Source organism: Sturnira hondurensis, unplaced genomic scaffold (genome assembly GCF_014824575.4).
Source record: "Sturnira hondurensis isolate 20B ecotype Veracruz unplaced genomic scaffold, ASM1482457v3 Scaffold0010128, whole genome shotgun sequence".
NCBI lineage: Eukaryota > Metazoa > Chordata > Mammalia > Chiroptera > Phyllostomidae > Sturnira > Sturnira hondurensis.
The window spans coordinates 6,542,828-6,556,120 of record NW_028082759.1 but is presented as its reverse complement, the minus strand read 5'-3'; positions in this window follow the sequence as shown (position 1 = coordinate 6,556,120).

The following is a 13,293-nucleotide window of genomic DNA, read 5'->3' as shown; positions in this document are numbered from 1 at the left end:
TATGGTACATTTACACAGTGGAATTCTATACAGCAGAAAGAAAGAAGGAGCTCCTACCCTTTGCAACAGCATGGATGGAACTGGAAAGCATTATGCTGAGCAAAATAAGCCAGGCGGTGAAAGACAAATACCATATGATATCACCGTTAACAGGAATCTAAACAACAAAACAAACAAGCAAGCAAAATATGACCAATGACACTCAAATACGGAACAGGCTGACAGGGTCCAGAGAGGAGAGGGGAGAGAATCATAAGCGAAAAGGGGATGGACTCACATGAACAAGTATAAAGGACACATGGACAATAACTAAGGGTGGGGGGTGGAAATGGGAGGGAGGTGGGGAGTATGGGGCAGGGGGGCAGGGCTGGGAATATAAGACAGAAAACTACTTGAACAACAATTAAAATAAAATTGAAAAAAAGAGAAAAGAACCTTATTGTCCTGGGGGTCTTAGTGCTTAAGAACTATTCTTCTGAGCCCTCAATTATTCCTCATTGAAGGAGGTCTAATCTCCATGGCTACCAACAAGCCAGGGGAGGATCCCAATGGTATGACTAGTGATGGGAAAGGTCAGGGGGTCTAAACCTGCATGACCAGTGATATGCTAGGGGAAAAAAGGCTACCCTGGGGGAAAGGTCCTTGTTTTCCTTGTTTAGCCTCTGGCTTGGCAGGGGTGGGGGGATGGAGGAGGAGTAGGAGGGGGTGGGTTCCACCCTGGTGACTGTCTTCCTTGCTTGCTCCTAACTACCTACCAGAGAAACACTTTAAAATGAAAGGGAAAAAAAGCACAGAGAATTTCTTCCCTTAAACTTACCCCTTCACTTTCTTTTTCTTGAAAAGTACAGTATGCAGACCTATAACAAAAGTGCCAGTCAGTGGAATAATTCTATGCCTTCAACAGGTGTTAGAACGAACACTTTACAATTTTATGCAACAAAAATATTTCATGCATAATAAAAGAAATGTTATATATGAACCTTTCTTCATCTTATTGTAGATTCCTAGAGAAAACATCAAATATAACCAGGAGAATGTTCTGTAAATGAAATATTTGATAAGCAATATGAGAGTATTGTGTGGAATCTTTGTTGTGGCTAAATACTGTCTCAATGTGAGATTTTGTTCCTCACTTTTGTATGTAACTTTATCTCCCACCATATAAATGACAAGGCTGAACATTAAAACTTGAATCCTCAGAGTTGAAAGTGAAAAATATAAGTTCTTCGTCAAATTGTGGCAACTTTAAAGAAAACAATGTCTTGTGTTAAGACTTATAGTAACTTTTAAATAAAAATCTATATCTGAAACCAAGACAAATGAAATCTTCTGAGTGTACTTCACATGTGTCAAGTAGGCACTTCTCAGAATAGGAGGAACTGCAGGGAACTCAGAGGATACTAAGACTTAGCTTACTACACTTAAGTAACGTTTATTAGGATAATTACCTGCCTGATGAAAACGCACATTTTTCTTCTTACAAAGGATGCCAATCACACAAAATAAAATTGATGTCAATTTCCCCTCTAAGAATGTTAAAAAATATTGACTCTTGCCTATTTTGTTGTGATCCTGAACCGATGGCGAGATTCCAGGTTCTCCAATCTTTCCACGATTCGTTTTTAAAGCCAGAATCTGCAAAATTTGAATTGGGAAGAGAAATACAGCCCTGCTACTCAACCAACAAACAGGCATGCGCCGCCCTCTTCTCAATTCTAAAAGCTGAGCTGCTCTTCCCTGGAGAAATCTGAAATTTAAAATGCACTCGGGCTGCAAAATTCCACTTAGAGTGCTTTAGGCTATTTCCCTGGTCTAAGGCAAAGTCTCTTTTTAAAACGTAAAATAAAGGTCCGTAGACTTGGGGATAGCAATTTCCCGTCTCTATAATTCGAGGTGATGGATGTATGTTTTTGAGGTATTTGTCATATGAAGCCACCCTGCACACAGGAGAGCAAGCCCGGGGGTGCCGCTGCCTCCGGGTCGCACGCGGGCCAGCTTCGGGGCAGCGCAGCGGCTGGATGCCGGGAGTGGCCCGGGGTGAATTGCCCCAGGGGGCCTACCCAGATCCGGGCTGGGGCTGAGCGCCTGCGGGGGGAATCCCTCGGGCTGCTGTTCCCCACCACGGACACCAGCGGGGCAGCACTGGGCTCGCTCCGCCGAGGCAGCACTGGGCTCGCTCCCCCGAGGCGAGCGCTTCATCCTCCCCGACGCCTCCCGCCCCTACCTCTCCCGCCCAGGCTCCCGCGTGGATCCCGGACACCCTCTTCCCTGGTTCAGCCCGTGCCTGCTCCACTCTGGTGAGTACCTGCCCCGTAGGAAAGAATTCTGCCCGTCCTTTCTCCACTTCCCTTCCATGCCTAACATTTGTCTGCTCCGCCAGCCGGTCCCAGACTTTTCCAGCTCCGCCACCTTGGACTTCCCCACCCCGCCCTCCCAGGAGCCCCGACAGCGCCGGGACGGGAATCGGGTGGGGCCCCAGGGGCCCCACGTGGACTCACTCATCCCTGCAGGCCCACCCCCACGCGGAAGGGGGCTGCGTGGAGAGGCTGAAGCCGGTACCTCGGGGTGAGCCGGCCGCTCTCTGCGTCTCGGCTCCCGGGGACCTGGCGAGCGCTGTCGCTCCTGTGCGCGGGCGGTGGCGGCTGGAGGAGGAGACCTGGAAGATGGCAGTGGGGAGGAGGGGGCAGGGAGCCGCAGGGATTTTTTGAGGTGCCACGGGAACACGTGACTGCTCCCGCGACCCCCAAGACCCTGCTCCAGAGCGCCTGCTCCAGGGCGCCTGCTCCGAGCCCGTCTCTCCCGAAGCCCGGGCGGGGGCATCCCAGCCCCTACCTTCCCAGCTGGGGCCCTGGGGAGAAGCTGAAGGCCCCTGGGAAGGCACTCCCTCGCCCTGGCCTCCGGGTCTCCACCAGGGCCAAGTTAACTTGATGAACAGGAATATTTCGGCCCATTGTGATCCCAGCCCGGGGCAAGTGAACTCGGAGGAGTCTGAGGCTGATGTGGGAGTGTGGGAGCATCTGTAAGGGCTTAGGGTCCCCGCGAAAAAGCCGAAGGCCCAGGTTTTCCCTTTGTTTGAATAAAATAAAATAAAATAAAAACAAGACCAAAACAGAGCATGACTCTATCTTGCACCGTTTTGGAGTGAGGAAGGGAGAAGTCTAGGCAGGAAGGTTGACCTGGGCCCTGGAAGGGGTCGAGGTGACACCCCCGCAGAAGAGGAAGAGGAGTCAGCCCCGTCCCTCAGGAGGAGGAGTGGGGCTTCGGGGAAGCGGGGAGTGGGGAGGGAGGCTGACATGGAATCCACGCTTCTGACACTAAGTGGCAAAAAGACGGCGAAGAGGTACAGAGTGTTGTCATACATTTAAAAAGACAGAGAAAATAAAACTTGTTTTCCTGTTTGTCCTCATGTGATGCTCAGTCCCAATGTTTCCCAATCTGTATTGCGGAGGTTTGTCTTATTATTTTTTTAAACATGGAGTGTGTGTGTGTGTGTGTGTGTGTGAGAGAGAGAGAGAGAGAGAGAGAGAGAGAGAGAGAGAGAGAGAGAATGTCTTTGACCAGAGCCCTGCATGAGAAAGGGGAGAAAGGGCGTATCTGCGGTACACTGCAAAACTGAGAAGGATTGAGTGACAGAGCGATGTGTGTGTAGTGATGAGTGTAGACCTGTGGGACTGGCGTTCCATGCACTGATGTGGTCTGTGTCCTTTGGGAGCAATGAGACTGGTACATCTAATTCTGGGGTCAGCAATGTATCTGTTATCCGACAAGTCAGACGCAAATTCTTTTGCTTTTCTGCTGACTTTTAGCATACTCAGGGGATCTGTGTAGATTGTCATCATATCAGCCAGATGAGCTTTTAAAAACCTCAAGTAAATCCAGTTCCTTTTTCGTTCTTTTCCTTTTTGTTCCTGGAATACTAGCATATTCTTCCCCAAATTTTAACATAATAGTCTGAGCAGGCTAGTAGGATTCTGAAGTAGGTGGAGGGAGGGATGGAAGTGTTAAGAAGAGATGATCAATGAGAAAGCAAAGCTTGGTTCTTAGACTTTCTTAATTCCAACATCTGTGCAGTTAATGCACTATACATTGTCACCTAACTTCCCATCCTTCTACCCCTGCCTTGCACAGTTATAATACAGGCCAATGTCCAATACACACTGGCTTCAAAACAACATTCAAAGGAGCCCCATTGTGACTATCTTCCAAAAGGCTTGTCTATGCCATAAGATTTTGAATGGTAAAAATAAAGAGGGCTTTTGCTTTTTCTCTTCCACAAGTTTTCTTGTACTTTGGATGGTACGAACTTACAGGATGAAGTCATTGTTTTAGAGTATTAAGACACCAACATGCCATTGAGAAGACTTTGATTAACCCGCCATTTCCTTTCCCACCACATCCCACCTTCAGAACATGAAGTCTCCAAAGGGCAGTCAGTCATAATTTCTTCTTTAACTGCATATTCAATGTACACAGAGTAAACACATTATTACTAAGGATTCTTGATGGATGGAGACTTGAGGTGGTGCACACCTCCAGTGTGCTGATGATGTGCTGTGGAACTGGGCACTTGAAACCTGTGTCATGTTGTTAAACAGTGTCACTTCAATAAATTCAGTAATAAAGAAAAGCATCATTTGGGGGGAAGAAGCAATTTAAAAGTTCCAACAATATGCTACATAAAGAAGAAGATATGGAGATGCATATATTTTTATCTTCAGATTTCCCAAGAAGGGATTCGAGACTAGTCATCATCACTCCTTGTAGAACATAATAATTTTGTTTCTGTTTTATGGAGTAACATCAAGCAGGAAGAGTACTACCTCTGGGAACAGAAATAGTAATGTCCACCTCTGCTCCAGTGTTTTTCCTACTCTGGGTTTATGAAATGCTCATTTGGGAAATTAACTTGGATTTTATGTATGTTACAAAATTAAACTTGCTGTTTCCCAGTAGTTGTGGTTCTTTATCAGTTACAAAAGACAGCTTATCTATTAAGGTTAAAGTTAAAGTCATTGGGGACATCTAAGACAAATTATTGAATAATAAAACATTCCTCAAACAATGCCTGGGGTAACATTTTTCTGAAGAACATGTCTGTTGTTTTTGTCAAAGTTATTACCAAGTATCACTTGTGGAGGAAGATGGTTGCTAAAGTGTTTTCGTATAATCTCAAATGACATATGATCTTGAAATATTAGCTATAGGAATAGTGGGGATAAATAAACTAGAAAGAAATGTATGATTTTATTTGATGCATTTTTTTTTCTCCAAGAATCTTTTTTTGTATTCATTAAAAGAAATGTTTCTTTATCCACTGCTTCAATCATGGTCAAGTTAAATCCTTAATTCTTAACAGTGTAGAAAGGGCCATCTTTGCATGTTATCAAAGATATATATTTTTTATATAAAGAGAAGGTAGTTTTTTTAAAATAATTTTTTAAATTTAATTCTTGTTCAAGTACAGCTTTCTGTCTTATATTCCCAACCCTGCTCCCGCCCCCTGCCCCATGCTCCCCGCCTCCCTCCCATTTCCACCCCCCACCCTTAGTTATTGTCCATGTGTCCTTTATACTTGTTCATGTGAGACCATCCCCTTTTCCCCTATGATTCTCTCCCCTCTCAGAAGGTAGTTTTTTTTAAGATTTTATTTATTTATCTTTATAGGGGAAGGGAAGGAGATAGGGAGAGAAATATCAATGTATGGTTGCCTGTCGTGCGTACCCTGCTGGGAACTGGCCTGCAACCCAGCCATGTGCCCTGACTGGGAATCGAACCGCAATACTCTGGTTCGCAGGCCTGTGCTCAATCCACTGAGCTACACCAGCCAGGGCTCAAAGATATTTTTGTGATGCTCATTGCTTCATTGATTTCTCTAGATTAATAGTAGTTTGTCATATAATCAATAGCTAGGACTTAAAACGAGGAATTAAGTTATAATTGTGAAAGACATACAGTTTTTTTTAAGGGACAGCAGCTATTTAAAAACAGTAAACCTAAATTACTTGGGTGCGTAGAGTCATTTCCCCAGGCAAGTCAATGATTGTTCAGAGGTCCTCAGGGAGCACTATTAACATGTCATTGCCTTCTAAGTAGCTGTGCCACTGAAGCAAAACTGTTTTTCCTTTTGATACCTTAAAGGAATGGCTGATTTCCAGAGAGACTGTGGAGCTGAAAAAAAAGTTTCCCATATTAAAAATACAGAAAACCATATGCGTGATACACATGCATATAGTTATACAGTCACACATACATTTGTATATGGGACACTTACTTATTAGAATACCTGAGTTGTGGTCAGGTTTTATTGCAAGTTAATGGTGCGTCTTTAGACAAAGTACCTGATCTTTTTAGTCCTCACTTTCTTTTTCTAAAAAATGGAAATGTTTTGACTAGCAGATCTCTCTTTGCCCCTTTTGAACTCTGGACCTATATGACTTTATGCCATTAATGAACATGCATTTTAGGAATATGTGTGGAAAAACAACCTCTTTCTATCTTCAGGAATATTGAATAGTCATAGAAATTGTTTGCCTCCTCTCCATATTAGGAAGAAGAAGAAAAAGATATTGTTGAGTTTCCCATTCATACAGTCACATTCTTTTACCTGTACCTGTAACTGTATAATAATATTTGATTCCCTCTTTTGCAAAGTTGTAGGTGTCCTCGAGATTAACAAATCGTTCTTTATCTAATTTTATTATTTTTAAATTTTCAGTACAAAATACATAGAATAAGAGAGCATGGATTCCTTTGGGAAAATAACATTCTATCATGTAAATCTATATTTAGGCTGTATATTTTCTTTTGTGGGTCAAAACTCCTCACAAAAAGTAGTGTTGTGAATAAGTATTCCCCAATATTGTTTTTCTAAAATAAGTTTTTAGTTTCAATTCTTAGCTGATTTTTCATGGTTAATTTTTAAAGATCTAGTTGCAAGTCTAATTATAACTTTATTTAAGTGCAAATGAAAGAGAAAGAGTTTATTTATTTTTAGTATGTTGTTTTGAATAATCTTTAAAAAGAATATTCAGAGAACTGCTCAAAGCCTAAGCTTGGATCAAAAAGTGAGATGGTTGAATAATATGCTTTTCAAAAGTGTATCTGTTTCCATGTGCTTAATCTTACTATTTTCACAGGTAGTTCAGATTTAAACACATATTAGTCAGCAAGTAGAAAAATACATGAGGCATTTTCTCTACTAGGCATAGATATTTTCAAATGCAGTAAACTCTGTTATTTGAGCTTGAACCTAATGGGGAAAACAAAATCAACAAATAAGAAAATCTACAAATATGAGAAGAATCATCAAGAAGACTACAGCAGTAAGCCTATAGAAAAATAAAATATATACATATATACCAGTGTTTTGTGTATATATACAAATAGCAATAATTCACCATAGCTAAAATGCCAGAGACATGTTTTAAATGTTTGAGATGAACACCTGGTCTTGATTCATGATGATCGTAATTTATGTAATCATACCTTATTTCTTGTTCTTCAATTCTTCAACAACGCCTTTTCAGTCTCTTAAGACATGGCAGACATTATTCTAGGTTTTAAGTTTAAAGAGGTGAAAAAAGTCGTCACTGCCTTCCAGTGACCACGGTAGTGTTGTAGGCCTATGTAAATAAAAAATAAATTGCAATGTAGTGTGATAAGTTCTGTGTTAGAAATATTCTTAGAGTGCTGTAGGAATAAAAATAAGACAAACTCAGCTTATGCAGGGTCTGAGGAGATGGCAAGGCATAAGAGAGGGCTTCATAGTTGAGGAAATACTTGAGCTCACACGTGAGGAACTGGTGGGATTTAAGCCAGTAGATGGAGGGGATGGGTGAGTAAGAAGTGAGGAAAGAGCAGGAAGGGGAGCGAGAGTGTAACATTCAGAGATGTGCACAGAATTCACTGTGACTGAAGTGCGTGGGCAGTGGCGGAGGATGATACTAAAAATGTTGGTTAGAAAGGATATTGTTTTGTATTGGAAGGATCTGGAGAGCAACTAGGCGATTTTAGCTGGGGAAAGGTATGACTGGATTGCTGTGGAAACAGCTAGTGGCCAAGAGATCATTTAGTAAGAGAAATACGTAGAACTTATGTTCTGCTTACGAAGGAACACATTGGGGAGGTATTTAGGGAGTCAGATGAATGGAAACTTGTGTCCAGTTGAACCTGAGAGTGTGAGAGAGGGACGTACTGGGGACAGTCTTGAGATTGAGGCTTGGGGATACAGATCATGATAATAATCACGATCCAACCCACTATCTGAGAAGCACATTTCTAAGAAAATATGAGAGAGATCTGAACTTGAGAGATTTAGGATTAGGTGCGTACAAGGATGTGATTGATGGCAGAAGTTGTAATTATGCATTCTGAGTGAAAAAAAAATGAGAAGATTAAGAATGAAATCCCCAATAAATTTGGGCAATTCAGGGTCAATCAATGAGGACCACAAAAGGCAGTAGTACACAAACTTTATTTGGGTGGTTTTGGACAGAGTTGCATGACAGGGAAAGTCTCTCCCAGCAAGACCTTCCAGAGACTACAATGTGGGCCTACCACCAGGAGGGGGCTAGGACAGGGGATTCTTGGAAGAGGAGGAGAAAATAGAGAGGGGGCTTACATAGCTAGATGAAATCACTCAATAGCAAGGTGGGTAGATTTGGTTCAGACTGCTCCCAAAGGCAGCAACAAATCGGTGTCTTTCATGGCTACAGGCCTTGTTTTATCTCAGGGTATGTAAAGTAGGTAGGCTCTAACTGGCTAACTATATATTTATTTGGACTGCATTTAAAGCAATTAGATGTGTGAGAATTATTTGAGTTTGGTGTTGTCTGGCTTTGGGCCAATAGTCTGAGCCTGCTGTGAAGAAGTAAACAATATGAGGACCGTTTTAGGGTAATACACAAATTTCATCTCTGGTTCATTTGTGTAACAGGACTTAAGAGAAAAACACAGAAGAGGTAGATGGAGACATCTGATCCTGGGGTAGAAAACTGAGGAACAGCCACTAAGGAAGAGAAGTCTATAGGGCAGAGTAGAAAGGAGCAAAAGAAAAGAGGATGCCAGGAGGATAGGATGGTCAAGAGAGGGAAATGTAGCAAAAGGAACAAGTGGAATAAAGCCTGGGTCCTGTCTACTGTCCTCAGTCATTGATGTCCCAAGCAGAAGTCTCAGGTTGGCCATATTTGAGGAGCAAGTGAGAGGACAATAAACGTACCTTGTTCTTGGAGAAGATACCAGGGAAGAGAAGACAGCTGGAGAAGCTATGACACGAATGAGGGAGTTTTGATGAAAATGAGTGAGCAATTTTAGTTTTGTTTGTATTTTAGTGTTCAGCCAAGAATACTGAATTATTGAATAAACAGGTGTTATAGTTATGTTATTGTCATTTAACAAGCCTCCCCAAACCTAGTAAAATAAAACAACATGGATTTTTATGCCCATAGATTGAAAGAGCGAGCACAATGGTGATGGCTTGTTTTTGTTGTATGATGTTCGGGATGCCAGCTGGGAAAACTCAGCGGGTTAAAGTGAATCCAAGTCTGGGGGCTGAAACAGTTGCACCGGAGGATTGCTGCCCAGTTGCAGGGTGTGGAAGTTAGAAAGTAGATACCCTGTGCCTTAGACTCACTTTTGAAGGACGGAAGAGTCCATTGAGCCTGAGGGTATGTGGTAGGAGGCTGGAGGAGAGTGGTGACAATTTGAAATACCTTCTCAAAGGAGAGGGATTGGGAGTCACCTGATATGGACACCTTCCCACAGTGTCTAAGGCATTAGGGATGAGATACGAGACAAATTCACATGGACTACTGAGTCCTGTGGAGGAAAAGGGATCACATGGCTACTCCCTTGAGGCGGGAGCACCTTGGAGTGGCCTAGCCACTCTCTCAAGGGGAGAGTGCCCTGACTCTTGCCCAGACAGGCTTTTATTGGGTTTCAGTTTGCACAGGAACACAGGTAAAGTTCATTAATCATCATCAGGCAGTAAAGATCAAACAATAGATAGTATACAAAGAACTATGAGGGCCTATTCTGAGTCAGGGTCTGTTAGCAAAAGGGCTACAAAACTTTGGGAAACAAACTCATTTCCTGCTTGAACCTTTATCATTTAATTGAGAGCATTCTTCTTAGCAAGGCAGGTTTCACAGGATATTGTATATTCTTTCTTAGGCCTGATCCAGCACAGGGCTGCATTTTCCAGCCCTGGGGAGCCCACCCGTTCCAGCACAGGGCTGCACCACCCTCTGTCATTGTTTCAGGCTTAAGTCAGGCAGGGAAGTAAGGTGGCCAGGAGATTAGGAGACTTCTCGCAGACAGAATGAGGACTCAGGCTATGTCAAAGCCAAGGGGCCAGAGTCCATCACCCCCTTTTGCTGTAGCCCCCCCAAGTCCTTTCCTGGGGCCTCCACATGATTGTGCCTGTCTTAGGTTGTTCCCTCCTTGGGGAATCTTACCTGTCATTGGCTAACCGATCAATCGTTGGGGGGCAGTTATGGGTGAAGTAAAAGAAGCAGAAACAGCACTCCTGCCAGGCAGATAGCTTTGTCTCCTTAGTGGCTTATGGTTCGAAGGTCGCTTACACAACCTTAGCCATGGGGGTGGGGGTGTTACTGCTTCTGAAATAGTCAGGGCAGTTCCCAACAGTCACCCAGGCCCAAGAATTTCGAGGTAATATTTAAGGCTCATCTAAGGTTTTGAAATTGTAGTTGCAATACCCTGTGCAACTTCACTTACATGCTATACTAGCAGGGAGCTGTAGCTAAGTAGTGTCCCAGATGAGAAGAATCAGATTATACCACACCACATCCTTTGGATAGTTATGCTCTTTCTAGATTTATATATCTTGGGGAAGTAAAGCAACAGCTAGACCTTAAACAAAGAAATGAAGAAAAGCTACTTGCCTGAGCAAAGTGATACCTGAGAACACTTTGTCCCACTTATGTGCCTGTTGGTGATATTACCTAGGTGCATATAAGGAACCTCTTACTATCTTTGGGAGGAATCACCTCATCTCAGGAAGTGCTGTGTTGTAAAGGGGCCTGATGCTAACTAAGCCTGAGATTCCAGAAGTGGGGCGTGGGAGTGGGCAAGGTGGAAAGTTAGAGATGCTTGTCACAGGTGATGGAAGGTTCCATGGCAGCTTCAGACTTTTCCTTCTCAGCAGCCATTCCTACTCCAACCGTTTGAAAAGAGATATGAAGGGAATAGTAATAATTACAAAAAAATAGTAAAAATGCCCAAGGTCTTTTCATTAGGCATGTGACAAATTAAAAACACTATACTTTTGTGAAATAGTATATACTTTTGTTGAATATCTAAAAGTTGTCTGACAAAATGAGATCTGCAGGAAAAGGTTTGGGTATTTACTAAACAATTGTTGAGATCCTAGTCCTCTGGAGACTTACTCTGACAGTTTTAAAACAAGTGCTCTGGATGTGCAGCCTATGTAACCGAATGAGAACTTGCCTGAGATTCTTATGTCAAATCAAGATCCAACCCATAAGGAGCATTTGGTGTCTTTTACACTAGGAAGTTAATTGGATTGTTTGTTTATATACTTGTATACTAAGATTTTAATGAAATTGTTATTTCTTTCTGCTAGTTAATTCTCTCAGAAAGACAATTGAGTTGAGCGACTGTATTGACTCTTTGTACAAAGCAATTTAGTTAAACTCTTTACCAAGTACATCTCACAGATTCCAAGATGAGGGTTTTTTATTTAACACTTTAATACTCTACTTTTGAGATTCATTTACAATTAATTGTATGTCATTGTTTTACTGGAAGCATCCTTTTCTTTCTTGGTGGGTAAAGTAGCATTGTAACTTGTAATTTATGGCATCGTAGATTTAAAGAAAGGCAGCAGGGAAGCCAGAGAAAGAAGGGAAATGTGGCACAAAATTAATTCATAGAATGTGAACTGATCCACCAACATGCAGCATAGTAAGTTCTACCCCAGTGGAATTTCTCTGTTATTGGTGTCATCTGCATTCCGGTTTTCCAGCTCCATATTCAGTTGTAGGAGTGTTAATGACTGTCAAGATTTTTTCTGAATGGCAGTTTGTTGTAATTTTCCTGCATTGGGTCCTAGTAGTATTTCAGAAACCTTAACCTTCTAGCAGAAATTCACCAGGAGATCAATAAAGTAATTACAGTGGATAAGTTATAGACAGTTATTGGATCATGGAACTTAAAGAGTACACCCATAAAAATGCTCCATTTTTAAAAGATAAAACTAAGATCTACACAGATTGAATAGTAGATTCTATCTCTCTGTTTAAATGACAGAACAAGGTGGTTTGCTCAAGAGAATGTGAGAATAGGTTATTGATTTAATTTAATTCTCCTAGTCATGGTTCATAGGTCTGGCTGTTATGAAATTTCAGAAGGAAGTACATTAAAAATGCAAAAAAATCTCTCTCCCTAGCAAAGGTTTTTATCTAGTTTGAATCCCAAATAGAAAAGTACGTGACTGTTCACTTAAGAGTAGAAAAAGAAATGGTCTTTACTTAATTCATATCTTCTCTTTAATACATCTTTTGAGGAATGCAGATTACTCTTGGATCTTCTGAGGAACTCAGATGACTTTATTTCATACTTTCCAAGATTACATTATAAGATCTTATAGTGATCGTATTATCCTTTATATTTCTATTTTACACTTGGAAGGAGTACTTAGTAAATGATATTCTAAAGAGTTAAATAATTTTACTGTTGCAAAATATTTTTTCCTTGTACCACAAAATTTGACATAGAAAAAGTCTTAGAGACCAATGATCTTTCAAAGAATTGGAATTCTTGGATATGACTATCTCAAGAATGCAGCTTTATCAACTTGCCTGGGTTGGGACACTTTATAAAAATTAAATTAGTAAGATGACAAAATACAGTGGCCACAGTAGTTCAGGCATTCCTGCAGACATGCCTTTATTAACATTCTGGGAAAATACAGAAAGTAAGGTCCAACCTTTTGGCATCTCTGGACCACACTGGGAGAAGAAGAGTTGTCTTGGGCCACACATTAAATACACAAACACTAACAAGAACTGATGAGCAAAAAAAAGGTTTTCAGTAAATTTATGATTCTGTGTTGGGCTGCATTCAGAGCCATCCTGGGCCACACGTGGCCTGCAGGCTGCAGGTTGGACACTCTATTCCAATGTGTCCAAATTATGTTCCTGATATAGCAAAAACATTTAATAACCTGTGTTCGTCATAAAGAATTAAATTTTTTTACTTGTAATTCTTGCAGCAGGCTATAAATAGCCAACTTGATGATTAAAACCTTGGGAT